Source organism: Engystomops pustulosus, chromosome 8, assembly GCF_040894005.1.
Source record: "Engystomops pustulosus chromosome 8, aEngPut4.maternal, whole genome shotgun sequence".
In the NCBI taxonomy this organism is placed as follows: domain Eukaryota; kingdom Metazoa; phylum Chordata; class Amphibia; order Anura; family Leptodactylidae; genus Engystomops; species Engystomops pustulosus.
The window spans coordinates 9008546-9028247 of NC_092418.1; the positions used below are offsets into that span (position 1 = coordinate 9008546).

Sequence of the window (19702 nt, forward strand, 5' to 3'; positions counted from 1 at the left end):
GCAGAGCATGGAGCAGGGAGCACGTGCCCCCGCTGCCTGCTGCCTGATCATGTGACCGGTACCAGAGGACATCAACATTACTGCGATCAACAGGTAAGAGCGCATTGTCCTGTACATAATGTACAACCCGCTCAGCTCCTCCTGCTCTATAACATGCTGCCTGCAGATAGGACACCATGTACAATCTGCTCAGCTCCTCCTGCTCTATAACATGCTGCCTGCAGATAGGACACTATGTACAATCTTCTCAGCTCCTCCTGCTCTATAACATGCTGCCTGCAGATAGGACACTATATACAATGTGCTCAGCTCCTCCTGCTCTATAACATGCTGCCTGCAGATAGGACACCATGTACAATCTGCTCAGCTCCTCCTGCTCTATAACATGCTGCCTGCATATAGGACACTATGTACAATGTGCTCAGCTCCTCCTGCTCTATAACATGCTTCCTGCAGATAGGACACTATATACTGACTGCTCAGCTCCTCCTGCTCTATAACATGCTGCCTGCAGATAGGACACTATGTACAATCTGCTCAGCTCCTCCTGCTCTATAACATGCTGCCTGCAGATAGGACACTATGTACAATCTGCTCAGCTCCTCCTGCTCTATAACATGCTGCCTGCAGATAGGACACCATGTATAATCTGCTCAGCTCCTCCTACTGTATAACATGCTGCCTGCAGATAGGACACCGTGTACGATCTGCTCAGCTCCTCCTGCTCTATAACATGCTCCCTGCAGATATGGCACTATGTACAATCTGCTCAGCTCCTCCTGCTCTATAACATGCTGCCTGCAGATAGGACACTGTGTACAATCTGCTCAGCTCCTCCTGCTCTATAACATGCTGCCTGCAGATAGGACACTATGTACAATCTGCTCAGCTCCTCCTTCTCTATAACATGCTGCCTGCAGATAGGACACTATGTACAATCTGCTCAGCTCCTCCTTCTCTATAACATGCTGCCTGCAGATAGGACACTATGTACAATCTGCTCAGCTCCTCCTTCTCTATAACATGCTGCCTGCAGATAGGACACTATGTACAATATGCTCAGCTCCTCCTGCTCTATAACATGCTGCCTGCAGATAGGACACTATGTACAAGCTGCTCAGCTCCTCCTTCTCTATAACATGCTGCCTGCAGATAGGACACTATGTACAATCTGCTCAGCTCCTCCTGCTCTATAACATGCTGCCTGCAGATAGGACACTATATACAATCTGCTCAGCTCCTCCTGCTCTATAACATGCTGCCTGCAGATAGGACACTATATACAATCTGCTCAGCTCCTCCTGCTCTATAACATGCTGCCTGCAGATAGGACACTATATACAATCTGCTCAGCTCCTCCTGCTCTATAACATGCTGCCTGCAGATAGGACACTATATACAATCTGCTCAGCTCCTCCTGCAGGTAACAAGTTGAGTTCCACTTTCCTGTAACTTGTAAGGTTTCTGTCTGTGTATTGTGTCTCTTGTTTCAGTTGAGGTTTCCTGTAACTCTCTCAGTCCTTCCTCAGGTCCATGTATTGTATCTATCTATCTCTATCTATCTCTATCTATCTCTATCTATCTCTATCTATCTCTATGTGTCTCCTTTCTCCTTGTGTCTGTGGCTGCAGGTGTGGAGAGGGTTAATCTTTATGATTTCTCTATATGATCCCTGCAGCCTCCGGGGGTCATTCTCTATTGTGTCTGTAGGACATTTAAATCTGACGACATCTCAGAACTTCCTCCAGCGACTCCGGGACCTTTAACTTCTCCATCACTGACCGGTAAGTGCCCCCCATGTGTCCTCCAGGGGTCTGTAACTGTATATACATCATGCAGAGAGGGGGGTGGGGAATCTATTACTCTCTGTTATCAGCCATTACATCCCGGGGAGAGGAGACTGTACAGGGGGGATACAATCTATTACTCTCTGTTATCAGCCATTACATCCCGGGGAGAGGAGACTGTACAGGGGGGATACAATCTATTACTCTCTGTTATCAGCCATTACATCCCGGGGAGAGGAGACTGTACAGGGGGGGATACAATCTATTACTCTCTGTTATCAGCCATTACACCCCGGGGAGAGGAGACTGTACAGGGGGGGATACAATCTATTACTCTCTGTTATCAGCCATTACATCCCGGGGAGAGGAGACTGTACAGGGGGGGATACAATCTATTACTCTCTGTTATCAGCCATTACACCCCGGGGAGAGGAGACTGTACAGGGGGGGATACAATCTATTACTCTCTGTTATCAGCCATTACACCCCGGGGAGAGGAGACTGTACAGGGGGGATACAATCTATTACTCTCTGTTATCAGCCATTACACCCCGGGGAGAGGAGACTGTACAGGGGGGATACAATCTATTACTCTCTGTTATCAGCCATTACACCCCGGGGAGAGGAGACTGTACAGGGGGGATACAATCTATTACTCTCTGTTATCAGCCATTACACCCCGGGGAGAGGAGACTGTACAGGGGGGATACAATCTATTACTCTCTGTTATCAGCCATTACACCCCGGGGAGAGGAGACTATACAGGGGGATACAATCTATTACTCTCTGTTATCAGCCATTACACCCCGGGGAGAGGAGACTGTACAGGGGGATACAATCTATTACTCTCTGTTATCAGCCATTACACCCCGGGGAGAGGAGACTGTACAGGGGGATACAATCTATTACTCTCTGTTATCAGCCATTACACCCCGGGGAGAGGAGACTATACAGGGGGATACAATCTATTACTCTCTGTTATCAGCCATTACACCCCGGGGAGAGGAGACTGTACAGGGGGGATACAATCTATTACTCTCTGTTATCAGCCATTACACCCCGGGGAGAGGAGACTGTACAGGGGGATACAATCTATTACTCTCTGTTATCAGCCATTACACCCCGGGGAGAGGAGACTATACAGGGGGATACAATCTATTACTCTCTGTTATCAGCCATTACACCCCGGGGAGAGGAGACTGTACAGGGGGGATACAATCTATTACTCTCTGTTATCAGCCATTACACCCCGGGGAGAGGAGACTGTACAGGGGGGATACAATCTATTACTCTCTGTTATCAGCCATTACATCCCGGGGAGAGGAGACTGTACAGGGGGATACAATCTATTACTCTCTGTTATCAGCCATTACATCCCGGGGAGAGGAGACTGTACAGGGGGGGATACAATCTATTACTCTCTGTTATCAGTCATTACACCCCGGGGAGAGGAGACTGTACAGGGGGATACAATCTATTACTCTCTGTTATCAGCCATTACATCCCGGGGAGAGGAGACTGTACAGGGGGGATACAATCTATTACTCTCTGTTATCAGCCATTACACCCCGAGGAGAGGAGACTGTACAGGGGGATACAATCTATTACTCTCTGTTATCAGCCATTACATCCCGGGGAGAGGAGACTGTACAGGGGGAGGATACAATCTATTACTCTCTGTTATCAGCCATTACATCCCGGGGAGAGGAGACTGTACAGGGGGGGATACAATCTATTACTCTCTGTTATCAGCCATTACATCCCGGGGAGAGGAGACTGTACAGGGGGGATACAATCTATTACTCTCTGTTATCAGCCATTACATCCCGGGGAGAGGAGACTGTACAGGGGGGGATACAATCTATTACTCTCTGTTATCAGCCATTACACCCCGGGGAGAGGAGACTGTACAGGGGGGATACAATCTATTACTCTCTGTTATCAGCCATTACATCCCGGGGAGAGGAGACTGTACAGGGGGGGATACAATCTATTACTCTCTGTTATCAGCCATTACATCCCGGGGAGAGGAGACTGTACAGGGGGGATACAATCTATTACTCTCTGTTATCAGCCATTACATCCCGGGGAGAGGAGACTGTACAGGGGGGATACAATCTATTACTCTCTGTTATCAGCCATTACATCCCGGGGAGAGGAGACTGTACAGGGGGGGATACAATCTATTACTCTCTGTTATCAGCCATTACATGCCAGGGAGAGGAGACTGTACAGGGGGATACAATCTATTACTCTCTGTTATCAGCCATTACATCCCGGGGAGAGGAGACTGTACAGGGGGGGATACAATCTATTACTCTCTGTTATCAGCCATTACACCCCGGGGAGAGGAGACTGTACAGGGGGGATACAATCTATTACTCTCTGTTATCAGCCATTACATCCCGGGGAGAGGAGACTGTACAGGGGGGGATACAATCTATTACTCTCTGTTATCAGCCATTACATCCCGGGGAGAGGAGACTGTACAGGGGGGATACAATCTATTACTCTCTGTTATCAGCCATTACACCCCGGGGAGAGGAGACTGTACAGGGGGAATACAATCTATTACTCTCTGTTATCAGCCATTACACCCCGGGGAGAGGAGACTGTACAGGGGGGATACAATCTATTACTCTCTGTTATCAGCCATTACACCCCGGGGAGAGGAGACTGTACAGGGGGGGGGATACAATCTATTACTCTCTGTTATCAGCCATTACATCCCGGGGAGAGGAGACTGTACAGGGGGGGATACAATCTATTACTCTCTGTTATCAGCCATTACACCCCGGGGAGAGGAGACTGTACAGGGGGAGGATACAATCTATTACTCTCTGTTATCAGCCATTACACCCCGGGGAGAGGAGACTGTACAGGGGGGGATACAATCTATTACTCTCTGTTATCAGCCATTACATCCCGGGGAGAGGAGACTGTACAGGGGGATACAATCTATTACTCTCTGTTATCAGCCATTACATCCCGGGGAGAGGAGACTGTACAGGGGGGATACAATCTATTACTCTCTGTTATCAGCCATTACACCCCGAGGAGAGGAGACTGTACAGGGGGATACAATCTATTACTCTCTGTTATCAGCCATTACACCCCGGGGAGAGGAGACTGTACAGGGGGATACAATCTATTACTCTCTGTTATCAGCCATTACACCCCGGGGAGAGGAGACTGTACAGGGGGGATACAATCTATTACTCTCTGTTATCAGCCATTACATCCCGGGGAGAGGAGACTGTACAGGGGGGATACAATCTATTACTCTCTGTTATCAGCCATTACATCCCGGGGAGAGGAGACTGTACAGGGGGGGATACAATCTATTACTCTCTGTTATCAGCCATTACACCCCGGGGAGAGGAGACTGTACAGGAAGGATACAATCTATTACTCTCTGTTATCAGCCATTACACCCCGGGGAGAGGAGACTGTACAGGGGGGATACAATCTACTACTCTCTGTTATCAGCCATTACATCCCGGGGAGAGGAGACTGTACAGGGGGATACAATCTATTACTCTCTGTTATCAGCCATTACATCCCGGGGAGAGGAGACTGTACAGGGGGGGATACAATCTATTACTCTCTGTTATCAGCCATTACACCCCGGGGAGAGGAGACTGTTCAGGGGGATACAATCTATTACTCTCTGTTATCAGCCATTACATCCCGGGGAGAGGAGACTGTTCAGGGGGATACAATCTATTACTCTCTGTTATCAGCCATTACACCCCGGGGAGAGGAGACTGTACAGGGGGGGATACAATCTATTACTCTCTGTTATCAGCCATTACACCCCGGGGGAGGAGACTGTACAGGGGGGATACAATCTATTACTCTCTGTTATCAGCCATTACACCCCGGGGAGAGGAGACTGTACAGGGGGATACAATCTATTACTCTCTGTTATCAGCCATTTCATCCTGGGGAGAGGAGACTGTACAGGGGGGGGATACAATCTATTACTCTCTGTTATCAGCCATTACACCCCGGGGAGAGGAGACTGTACAGGGGGGGATACAATCTATTACTCTCTGTTATCAGTCATTACATCCCGGGGAGAGGAGACTGTACAGGGGGGGTACAATCTATTAGTCTCTGTTATCAGCCATTACACCCCGGGGAGAGGAGACTGTACAGGGGGGATACAATCTATTACTCTCTGTTATCAGCCATTACACCCCGGGGAGAGGAGACTGTACAGGGGGGATACAATCTATTACTCTCTGTTATCAGCCATTACACCCCGGGGAGAGGAGACTGTACAGGGAGGATACAATCTATTACTCTCTGTTATCAGCCATTACACCCCGGGGAGAGGAGACTGTACAGGGGGGGATACAATCTATTACTCTCTGTTATCAGCCATTACATCCCAGGGAGAGGAGACTGTACAGGGGGGATACAATCTATTACTCTCTGTTATCAGCCATTACATCCCGGGGAGAGGAGACTGTACAGGGGGGGATACAATCTATTACTCTCTGTTATCAGCCATTACATCCCGGGGAGAGGAGACTGTACAGGGGGGATACAATCTATTACTCTCTGTTATCAGCCATTACACCCCGGGGAGAGGAGACTGTACAGGGGGATACAATCTATTACTCTCTGTTATCAGCCATTACATCCTGGGGAGAGGAGACTGTACAGGGGGATACAATCTATTACTCTCTGTTATCAGCCATTACACCCCGGGGAGAGGAGACTGTACAGGGGGGATACAATCTATTACTCTCTGTTATCAGCCATTACATCCCGGGGAGAGGAGACTGTACAGGGGGGATACAATCTATTACTCTCTGTTATCAGCCATTACACCCCGGGGAGAGGAGACTGTACAGGGGGGGATACAATCTATTACTCTCTGTTATCAGCCATTACATCCCAGGGAGAGGAGACTGTACAGGGGGGATACAATCTATTACTCTCTGTTATCAGCCATTACATCCCGGGGAGAGGAGACTGTACAGAGGGGGATACAATCTATTACTCTCTGTTATCAGCCATTACATCCCGGGGAGAGGAGACTGTACAGGGGGATACAATCTATTACTCTCTGTTATCAGCCATTACACCCCGGGGAGAGGAGACTGTACAGGGGGATACAATCTATTACTCTCTGTTATCAGCCATTACATCCCGGGGAGAGGAGACTGTACAGGGGGGGATACAATCTATTACTCTCTGTTATCAGCCATTACACCCCGGGGAGAGGAGACTGTACAGGGGGGATACAATCTATTACTCTCTGTTATCAGCCATTACACCCCGGGGAGAGGAGACGGTACAGGGGGATACAATCTATTACTCTCTGTTATCAGCCATTACATCCCGGGGAGAGGAGACTGTACAGGGGGGGATACAATCTATTACTCTCTGTTATCAGCCATTACACCCCGGGGAGAGGAGACTGTACAGGGGGGATACAATCTATTACTCTCTGTTATCAGCCATTACACCCCGGGGAGAGGAGACTGTACAGGAGGATACAATCTATTACTCTCTGTTATCAGCCATTACATCCCGGGGAGAGGAGACTGTACAGGGGGGGGATACAATCTATTACTCTCTGTTATCAGCCATTACATCCCGGGGAGAGGAGACTGTACAGGGGGATACAATCTATTACTCTCTGTTATCAGCCATTACACCCCGGGGAGAGGAGACTGTACAGGGGGGGATACAATCTATTACTCTCTGTTATCAGCCATTACATCCCGGGGAGAGGAGACTGTACAGGGGGGGATACAATCTATTACTCTCTGTTATCAGCCATTACATCCCGGGGAGAGGAGACTGTACAGGGGGGATACAATCTATTACTCTCTGTTATCAGCCATTACACCCCGGGGAGAGGAGACTGTACAGGGGGGATACAATCTATTACTCTCTGTTATCAGCCATTACATCCCGGGGAGAGGAGACTGTACAGGGGGGATACAATCTATTACTCTCTGTTATCAGCCATTACATCCCGGGGAGAGGAGACTGTACAGGGGGGGGGGGGGATACAATCTATTACTCTCTGTTATCAGCCATTACATCCCGGGGAGAGGAGACTGTACAGGGGGGGGGATACAATCTATTACTCTCTGTTATCAGCCATTACACCCCGGGGAGAGGAGACTGTACAGGGGGATACAATCTATTACTCTCTGTTATCAGCCATTACACCCCGGGGGAGAGGAGACTGTACAGGCGGATACAATCTATTACTCTCTGTTATCAGCCATTACACCCCGGGGAGAGGAGACTGTACAGGGGGGGGATACAATCTATTACTCTCTGTTATCAGCCATTACACCCCGGGGAGAGGAGACTGTACAGGGGGGGGATACAATCTATTACTCTCTGTTATCAGCCATTACATCCCGGGGAGAGGAGACTGTACAGGGGGGGATACAATCTATTACTCTCTGTTATCAGCCATTACACCCCGGGGAGAGGAAACTGTACAGGGGGGGATACAATCTATTACTCTCTGTTATCAGCCATTACATCCCGGGGAGAGGAGACTGTACAGGGGGGATACAATCTATTACTCTCTGTTATCAGCCATTACATCCCGGGGAGAGGAGACTGTACAGGGGGGGATACAATCTATTACTCTCTGTTATCAGCCATTACATCCCGGGGAGAGGAGACTGTACAGGGGGATACAATCTATTACTCTCTGTTATCAGCCATTACATCCCGGGGAGAGGAGACTGTACAGGGGGGATACAATCTATTACTCTCTGTTATCAGCCATTACACCCCGAGGAGAGGAGACTGTACAGGGGGATACAATCTATTACTCTCTGTTATCAGCCATTACATCCCGGGGAGAGGAGACTGTACAGGGGGATACAATCTATTACTCTCTGTTATCAGCCATTACACCCCGGGGAGAGGAGACTGTACAGGGGGGATACAATCTATTACTCTCTGTTATCAGCCATTACATCCCGGGGAGAGGAGACTGTACAGGGGGGATACAATCTATTACTCTCTGTTATCAGCCATTACATCCCGGGGAGAGGAGACTGTACAGGGGGGGATACAATCTATTACTCTCTGTTATCAGCCATTACATCCCGGGGAGAGGAGACTGTACAGGGGGGGGATACAATCTATTACTCTCTGTTATCAGCCATTACATCCCGGGGAGAGGAGACTGTACAGGGGGATACAATCTATTACTCTCTGTTATCAGCCATTACATCCCGGGGAGAGGAGACTGTACAGAGGGGGATACAATCTATTACTCTCTGTTATCAGCCATTACACCCCGGGGAGAGGAGACTGTACAGGGGGGGATACAATCTATTACTCTCTGTTATCAGCCATTACACCCCGGGGAGAGGAGACTGTACAGGGGGGATACAATCTATTACTCTCTGTTATCAGCCATTACACCCCGGGGAGAGGAGACTGTACAGGGGGGATACAATCTATTACTCTCTGTTATCAGCCATTACATCCCGGGGAGAGGAGACTGTACAGGGGGGGGGGATACAATCTATTACTCTCTGTTATCAGCCATTACATCCCGGGGAGAGGAGACTGTACAGGGAGGATACAATCTATTACTCTCTGTTATCAGCCATTACACCCCGGGGAGAGGAGACTGTACAGGAAGGATACAATCTATTACTCTCTGTTATCAGCCATTACACCCCGGGGAGAGGAGACTGTACAGGGGGGATACAATCTATTACTCTCTGTTATCAGCCATTACATCCCGGGGAGAGGAGACTGTACAGGGGGATACAATCTATTACTCTCTGTTATCAGCCATTACATCCCGGGGAGAGGAGACTGTACAGGGGGGGATACAATCTATTACTCTCTGTTATCAGTCATTACATCCCGGGGAGAGGAGACTGTACAGGGGGGGATACAATCTATTACTCTCTGTTATCAGCCATTACACCCCGGGAAGAGGAGACTGTACAGGGGGGATACAATCTATTACTCTCTGTTATCAGCCATTACATCCCGGGGAGAGGAGACTGTACAGGGGGGGTACAATCTATTACTCTCTGTTATCAGCCATTACACCCCGGGGAGAGGAGACTGTACAGGGGGGGATACAATCTATTACTCTCTGTTATCAGCCATTACACCCCGGGGAGAGGAGACTGTACAGGGGGATACAATCTATTACTCTCTGTTATCAGCCATTACATCCCAGGGAGAGGAGACTGTACAGGGGGATACAATCTATTACTCTCTGTTATCAGCCATTACACCCCGGGAAGAGGAGACTGTACAGGGGGATACAATCTATTACTCTCTGTTATCAGCCATTACACCCCGGGGAGAGGAGACTGTACAGGGGGATACAATCTATTACTCTCTGTTATCAGCCATTACATCCCGGGGAGAGGAGACTGTACAGGGGGGATACAATCTATTACTCTCTGTTATCAGCCATTACATCCCGGGGAGAGGAGACTGTACAGGGGGGATACAATCTATTACTCTCTGTTATCAGCCATTACATCCCGGGGAGAGGAGACTGTACAGGGGGGGATACAATCTATTACTCTCTGTTATCAGCCATTACATCCCGGGGAGAGGAGACTGTACAGGGGGATACAATCTATTACTCTCTGTTATCAGCCATTACACCCCGGGGAGAGGAGACTATACAGGGGGATACAATCTATTACTCTCTGTTATCAGCCATTACACCCCGGGGAGAGGAGACTGTACAGGGGGGGATACAATCTATTACTCTCTGTTATCAGCCATTACACCCCGGGGAGAGGAGACTGTACAGGGGGGATACAATCTATTACTCTCTGTTATCAGCCATTACATCCCGGGGAGAGGAGACTGTACAGGGGGGGGATACAATCTATTACTCTCTGTTATCAGCCATTACATCCCGGGGAGAGGAGACTGTACAGAGGGGGATACAATCTATTACTCTCTGTTATCAGCCATTACACCCCGGGGAGAGGAGACTGTACAGGGGGGATACAATCTATTACTCTCTGTTATCAGCCATTACACCCCGGGGAGAGGAGACTGTACAGGGGGGATACAATCTATTACTCTCTGTTATCAGCCATTACATCCCGGGGAGAGGAGACTGTACAGGGGGGGGATACAATCTATTACTCTCTGTTATCAGCCATTACACCCCGGGGAGAGGAGACTGTACAGGGGGGATACAATCTATTACTCTCTGTTATCAGCCATTACATCCCGGGGAGAGGAGACTGTACAGGGGGGGGATACAATCTATTACTCTCTGTTATCAGCCATTACACCCCGGGGAGAGGAGACTGTACAGGGGGGGATACAATCTATTACTCTCTGTTATCAGCCATTACATCCCGGGGAGAGGAGACTGTACAGGGGGGATACAATCTATTACTCTCTGTTATCAGCCATTACATCCCGGGGAGAGGAGACTGTACAGGGGGGGATACAATCTATTACTCTCTGTTATCAGCCATTACACCCCGGGGAGAGGAGACTGTACAGGGGGGATACAATCTATTACTCTCTGTTATCAGCCATTACATCCCGGGGAGAGGAGACTGTACAGGGGGGATACAATCTATTACTCTCTGTTATCAGCCATTACATCCCGGGGAGAGGAGACTGTACAGGGGGGATACAATCTATTACTCTCTGTTATCAGCCATTACACCCCGGGGAGAGGAGACTGTACAGGGGGGATACAATCTATTACTCTCTGTTATCAGCCATTACATCCCGGGGAGAGGAGACTGTACAGGGGGGGGATACAATCTATTACTCTCTGTTATCAGCCATTACATCCCGGGGAGAGGAGACTGTACAGGGGGGGATACAATCTATTACTCTCTGTTATCAGCCATTACATCCCGGGGAGAGGAGACTGTACAGGGGGGATACAATCTATTACTCTCTGTTATCAGCCATTACACCCCGGGGAGAGGAGACTGTACAGGGGGGGATACAATCTATTACTCTCTGTTATCAGCCATTACATCCCGGGGAGAGGAGACTGTACAGGGGGGGGGGATACAATCTATTACTCTCTGTTGTTATCAGCCATTACACCCCGGGGAGAGGAGACTGTACAGGAAGGATACAATCTATTACTCTCTGTTATCAGCCATTACATCCCGGGGAGAGGAGACTGTACAGGGGGGGGGATACAATCTATTACTCTCTGTTATCAGCCATTACATCCCGGGGAGAGGAGACTGTACAGGGGGGGGGATACAATCTATTACTCTCTGTTATCAGCCATTACACCCCGGGGGAGAGGAGACTGTACAGGGGGGATACAATCTATTACTCTCTGTTATCAGCCATTACACCCTGGGGAGAGGAGACTGTACAGGGGGGGATACAATCTATTACTCTCTGTTATCAGCCATTACACCCCGGGGAGAGGAGACTGTACAGGGGGGGGATACAATCTATTACTCTCTGTTATCAGCCATTACATCCCAGGGAGAGGAGACTGTACAGGGGGATACAATCTATTACTCTCTGTTATCAGCCATTACACCCCGGGGAGAGGAGACTGTACAGGGGGATACAATCTATTACTCTCTGTTATCAGCCATTACACCCCGGGGAGAGGAGACTGTACAGGGGGGGATACAATCTATTACTCTCTGTTATCAGCCATTACATCCCGGGGAGAGGAGACTGTACAGGGGGGATACAATCTATTACTCTCTGTTATCAGCCATTACATCCCGGGGAGAGGAGACTGTACAGGGGGGGATACAATCTATTACTCTCTGTTATCAGCCATTACACCCCGGGGAGAGGAGACTGTACAGGGGGGATACAATCTATTACTCTCTGTTATCAGCCATTACATCCCGGGGAGAGGAGACTGTACAGGGGGGGGATACAATCTATTACTCTCTGTTATCAGCCATTACACCCCGGGGAGAGGAGACTGTACAGGGGGGATACAATCTATTACTCTCTGTTATCAGCCATTACATCCCGGGGAGAGGAGACTGTACAGGGGGGGGGATACAATCTATTACTCTCTGTTATCAGCCATTACACCCCGGGGAGAGGAGACTGTACAGGAAGGATACAATCTATTACTCTCTGTTATCAGCCATTACATCCCGGGGAGAGGAGACTGTACAGGGGGGGGATACAATCTATTACTCTCTGTTATCAGCCATTACACCCCGGGGAGAGGAGACTGTACAGGGGGGGGATACAATCTATTACTCTCTGTTATCAGCCATTACACCCCGGGGAGAGGAGACTGTACAGGGGGGGATACAATCTATTACTCTCTGTTATCAGCCTTTACATCCCCGGGGAGAGGAGACTGTACAGGGGGGGATACAATCTATTACTCTCTGTTATCAGCCATTACACCCCGGGGAGAGGAGACTGTACAGGGGGGGATACAATCTATTACTCTCTGTTATCAGCCATTACATCCCAGGGGAGAGGAGACTGTACAGGGGGGATACAATCTATTACTCTCTGTTATCATCCTCCTTTACATTTTTGGGGGGGAGGAGACTGTACAGGGGGATACAATCTATTACTCTCTGTTATCAGCCATTACACCCCGGGGAGAGGAGACTGTACAGGGAGGATACAATCTATTACTCTCTGTTATCAGCCATTACACCCTGGGGAGAGGAGACTGTACAGGGGGATACAATCTATTACTCTCTGTTATCAGCCATTACACCCCGGGGAGAGGAGACTGTACAGGGGGGGATACAATCTATTACTCTCTGTTATCAGCCATTACATCCCGGGGAGAGGAGACTGTACAGGGGGGATACAATCTATTACTCTCTGTTATCAGCCATTACACCCCGGGGAGAGGAGACTGTACAGGGGGGATACAATCTATTACTCTCTGTTATCAGCCATTACACCCCGGGGAGAGGAGACTGTACAGGGGGGATACAATCTATTACTCTCTGTTATCAGCCATTACACCCCGGGGAGAGGAGACTGTACAGGGGGGATACAATCTATTACTCTCTGTTATCAGCCATTACACCCCGGGGAGAGGAGACTGTACAGGGGGGATACAATCTATTACTCTCTGTTATCAGCCATTACATCCCGGGGAGAGGAGACTGTACAGGGGGATACAATCTATTACTCTCTGTTATCAGCCATTACATCCCGGGGAGAGGAGACTGTACAGGGGGGATACAATCTATTACTCTCTGTTATCAGCCATTACACCCCGGGGAGAGGAGACTGTACAGGGGGGATACAATCTATTACTCTCTGTTATCAGCCATTACACCCCGGGGAGAGGAGACTGTACAGGGGGGATACAATCTATTACTCTCTGTTATCAGCCATTACACCCCGGGGAGAGGAGACTGTACAGGGGGGATACAATCTATTACTCTCTGTTATCAGCCATTACACCCCGGGGAGAGGAGACTGTACAGGGGGGATACAATCTATTACTCTCTGTTATCAGCCATTACACCCCGGGGAGAGGAGACTGTACAGGGGGGGGATACAATCTATTACTCTCTGTTATCAGCATTACATCCCGGGCGAGAGGAGACTGTACAGGGGGGGAAACAATCCTATTACTCTCTGTTAGTTATCAGCCATTACATCCCGGGGAGAGGAGACTGTACAGGGGGGGATACAATCTATTACTCTCTGTTATCAGCCATTACATCCCGGGGAGAGGAGACTGTACAGGGGGGGATACAATCTATTACTCTCTGTTATCAGCCATTACACCCCGGGGAGAGGAGACTGTACAGGGGGGATACAATCTATTACTCTCTGTTATCAGCCATTACACCCCGGGGGAGAGGAGACTGTACAGGGGGGGGATACAATCTATTACTCTCTGTTATCAGCCATTACACCCCGGGGAGAGGAGACAGTACAGGGGGGGATACAATCTATTACTCTCTGTTATCAGCCATTACACCCCGGGGAGAGGAGACTGTACAGGGGGGGATACAATCTATTACTCTCTGTTATCAGCCATTACACCCCGGGGAGAGGAGACTGTACAGGGGGGATACAATCTATTACTCTCTGTTATCAGCCATTACATCCCGGGGAGAGGAGACTGTACAGGGGGGGATACAATCTTTTACTCTCTGTTATCAGCCATTACACCCCGGGGAGAGGAGACTGTACAGGGGGGATACAATCTATTACTCTCTGTTATCAGCCATTACATCCCGGGGAGAGGAGACTGTACAGGGGGGATACAATCTATTACTCTCTGTTATCAGCCATTACATCCTGGGGAGAGGAGACTGTACAGGGGGGATACAATCTATTACTCTCTGTTATCAGCCATTACATCCCGGGGAGAGGAGACTGTACAGGGGATACAATCTATTACTCTCTGTTATCAGCCATTACACCCCGGGGAGAGGAGACTGTACAGGGGGGATACAATCTATTACTCTCTGTTATCAGCCATTACATCCCGGGGAGAGGAGACTGTACAGGGAGGATACAATCTATTACTCTCTGTTATCAGCCATTACACCCCGGGGAGAGGAGACTGTACAGGGGGGATACAATCTATTACTCTCTGTTATCAGCCATTACATCCCGGGGAGAGGAGACTGTACAGGGGGGATACAATCTATTACTCTCTGTTATCAGCCATTACATCCCGGGGAGAGGAGACGGTACAGGGGGATACAATCTATTACTCTCTGTTATCAGCCATTACATCCCGGGAAGAGGAGACTGTACAGGGGGGGATACAATCTATTACTCTCTGTTATCAGCCATTACATCCCGGGGAGAGGAGACTGTACAGGGGGGGATACAATCTATTACTCTCTGTTATCAGCCATTACATCCCGGGAAGAGGAGACTGTACAGGGGGGGATACAATCTATTACTCTCTGTTATCAGCCATTACACCCCGGGGAGAGGAGACTGTACAGGGGGGGATACAATCTATTACTCTCTGTTATCAGCCATTACATCCCGGAGAGAGGAGACTGTACAGGGGGGATACAATCTATTACTCTCTGTTATCAGCCATTACATCCCGGGGAGAGGAGACTGTACAGGGGGATACAATCTATTACTCTCTGTTATCAGCCATTACATCCCGGGGAGAGGAGACTGTACAGGGGGGGATACAATCTATTACTCTCTGTTATCAGCCATTACATCCCGGGGAGAGGAGACTGTACAGGGGGGGATACAATCTATTACTCTCTGTTATCAGCCATTACACCCCGGGGAGAGGAGACTGTACATGGGGGGATACAATCTATTACTCTCTGTTATCAGCCATTACATCCCGGGGAGAGGAGACTGTACATGGGGGATACAATCTATTACTCTCTGTTATCAGCCATTACATCCCGGGGAGAGGAGACTGTACAGGGGGGATACAATCTATTACTCTCTGTTATCAGCCATTACATCCCGGGGAGAGGAGACTGTACAGGGGGGGATACAATCTATTACTCTCTGTTATCAGCCATTACATCCCGGGGAGAGGAGACTGTACAGGGGGGCGGGGGGGTACAATCTATTACTCTCTGTTATCAGCCATTACATCCCGGGGAGAGGAGACTGTACAGGGGGGATACAATCTATTACTCTGTGTTATCAGCCATTACACCCCGGGGAGAGGAGACTGTACAGGGGGGGGGGGGGATACAATCTATTACTCTCTGTTATCAGCCATTACACCCCGGGGAGAGGAGACTGTACAGGGGGATACAATCTATTACTCTCTGTTATCAGCCATTACATCCCGGGGAGAGGAGACTGTACAGGGGGGGGATACAATCTATTACTCTCTGTTATCAGCCATTACACCCCGGGGAGAGGAGACTGTACAGTAGGGATACAATCTATTACTCTCTGTTATCAGCCAGTACACCCCGGGGAGAGGAGACTGTACAGGGGGGATACAATCTATTACTCTCTGTTATCAGCCATTACATCCCGGGGAGAGGAGACTGTTCAGGGGGGGATACAATCTATTACTCTCTGTTATCAGCCATTACACCCCGGGGAGAGGAGACTGTACAGGGGGGATACAATCTATTACTCTCTGTTATCAGCCATTACATCCCGGGGAGAGGAGACTGTACAGGGGGGATACAATCTATTACTCTCTGTTATCAGTCATTACATCCCGGGGAGAGGAGACTGTACAGGGGGGATACAATCTATTACTCTCTGTTATCAGCCATTACATCCCGGGGAGAGGAGACTGTACAGGGGGATACAATCTATTACTCTCTGTTATCAGCCATTACACCCCGGGGAGAGGAGACTGTACAGGGGGGATACAATCTATTACTCTCTGTTATCAGCCATTACACCCCGGGGAGAGGAGACTATACAGGGGGATACAATCTATTACTCTCTGTTATCAGCCATTACACCCCGGGGAGAGGAGACTGTACAGGGAGGATACAATCTATTACTCTCTGTTATCAGCCATTACATCCCGGGGAGAGGAGACTGTACAGGGGGGGATACAATCTATTACTCTCTGTTATCAGCCATTACACCCCGGGGAGAGGAGACTGTACAGGGGGGATACAATCTATTACTCTCTGTTATCAGCCATTACACCCCGGGGAGAGGAGACTGTACAGGGGGATACAATCTATTACTCTCTGTTATCAGCCATTACATCCCGGGGAGAGGAGACTGTACAGGGGGGGATACACTCTATTACTCTCTGTTATCAGCCATTACACCCCGGGGAGAGGAGACTGTACATGGGGGGATGCAATCTATTACTCTCTGTTATCAGCCATTACACCCCGGGGAGAGGAGACTGTACAGGGGGATACAATCTATTACTCTCTGTTATCAGCCATTACATCCCGGGGAGAGGAGACTGTACAGGGGGGGATACAATCTATTACTCTCTGTTATCAGCCATTACATCCCGGGGAGAGGAGACTGTACAGGGGGATACAATCTATTACTCTCTGTTATCAGCCATTACACCCCGGGGAGAGGAGACTGTACAGGGGGGATACAATCTATTACTCTCTGTTATCAGCCATTACACCCCGGGGAGAGGAGACTGTACAGGGGGGATACAATCTATTACTCTCTGTTATCAGCCATTACATCCCGGGGAGAGGAGACTGTACAGGGGGGATACAATCTATTACTCTCTGTTATCAGCCATTACACCCCGGGGAGAGGAGACTGTACAGGGGGAGGATACAAGCTATTGCTCTCTGTTATCAGCCATTACATCCCGGGGAGAGGAGACTGTACAGGGGGGGATACAATCTATTACTCTCTGTTATCAGCCATTACATCCCGGGGAGAGGAGACTGTACAGGGGGGATACAATCTATTACTCTCTGTTATCAGCCATTACATCCCGGGGAGAGGAGACTGTACAGGGGGGGATACAATCTATTACTCTCTGTTATCAGCCATTATACCCCGGGGAGAGGAGACTGTACAGGGGGGATACAATCTATTACTCTCTGTTATCAGCCATTACACCCCGGGGAGAGGAGACTGTACAGGGGGGGATACAATCTATTACTCTCTGTTATCAGCCATTACACCCCGGGGAGAGGAGACTGTACAGGGGGGATACAATCTATTACTCTCTGTTATCAGCCATTACACCCCGGGGAGAGGAGACTGTACAGGGGGGATACAATCTATTACTCTCTGTTATCAGCCATTACACCCCGGGGAGAGGAGACTGTACAGGAGGATACAATCTATTACTCTCTGTTATCAGCCATTACATCCCGGGGAGAGGAGACTGTACAGGGAGGATACAATCTATTACTCTCTGTTATCAGCCATTCCATCCCGGGGAGAGGAGACTGTACAGGGGGGATACAATCTATTACTCTCTGTTATCAGCCATTACACCCCGGGGAGATGAGACTGTACAGGGGGGGGATACAATCTATTACTCTCTGTTATCAGCCATTACATCCCGGGGAGAGGAGACTGTACAGGGGGGATACAATCTATTACTCTCTGTTATCAGCCATTACACCCCGGGGAGAGGAGACTGTACAGGGGGGATACAAGCTATTACTCTCTGTTATCAGCCATTACATCCCGGGGAGAGGAGACTGTACAGGGGGGGATACAATCTATTACTCTCTGTTATCAGCCATTACATCCCGGGGAGAGGAGACTGTACAGGGGGGGATACAATCTATTACTCTCTGTTATCAGCCATTACACCCCGGGGAGAGGAGACTGTACAGGGGGGGGGGGATACAATCTATTACTCTCTGTTATCAGCCATTACACCCCGGGGAGAGGAGACTGTACAGGGGGATACAATCTATTACTCTCTGTTATCAGCCATTACACCCCGGGGAGAGGAGACTGTACAGGGGGGATACAATCTATTACTCTCTGTTATCAGCCATTACATCCCGGGGAGAGGAGACTGTACATGGGGGGATACAATCTATTACTCTCTGTTATCAGCCATTACACCCCGGGGAGAGGAGACTGTACAGGGGGATACAATCTATTACTCTCTGTTATCAGCCATTACATCCCGGGGAGAGGAGACTGTACAGGGGGGGATACAATCTATTACTCTCTGTTATCAGCCATTACACCCCGGGGAGAGGAGACTGTACAGGGGGATACAATCTATTACTCTCTGTTATCAGCCATTACATCCCGGGGAGAAGAGACTGTACAGGGGGGGGGGATACAATCTATTACTCTCTGTTATCAGCCATTACACCCCGGGGAGAGGAGACTGTACAGGGGGATACAATCTATTACTCTCTGTTATCAGCCATTACATCCCGGGGAGAGGAGACTGTACAGGGGGGGGATACAATCTATTACTCTCTGTTATCAGCCATTACACCCCGGGGAGAGGAGACTGTACAGGGGGATACAATCTATTACTCTCTGTTATCAGCCATTACATCCCGGGGAGAGGAGACTGTACAGGG

The 19702-nt window shown here is 49.1% G+C and overlaps 1 long non-coding RNA gene across 1 annotated transcript in view; it reads left to right on the forward strand.

Annotated features, from left to right (window-relative positions):
• Nucleotides 1–19702, forward strand: part of LOC140075990 (uncharacterized) — a 36885-nt gene continuing 17183 nt past the window's right edge. Inside the window, exons 1-2 of the long non-coding RNA XR_011849495.1 lie at nt 1–93; nt 1679–1784. This is a non-coding gene — a long non-coding RNA (uncharacterized lncRNA). The remainder of the gene's footprint in view (nt 94–1678; nt 1785–19702) is intronic.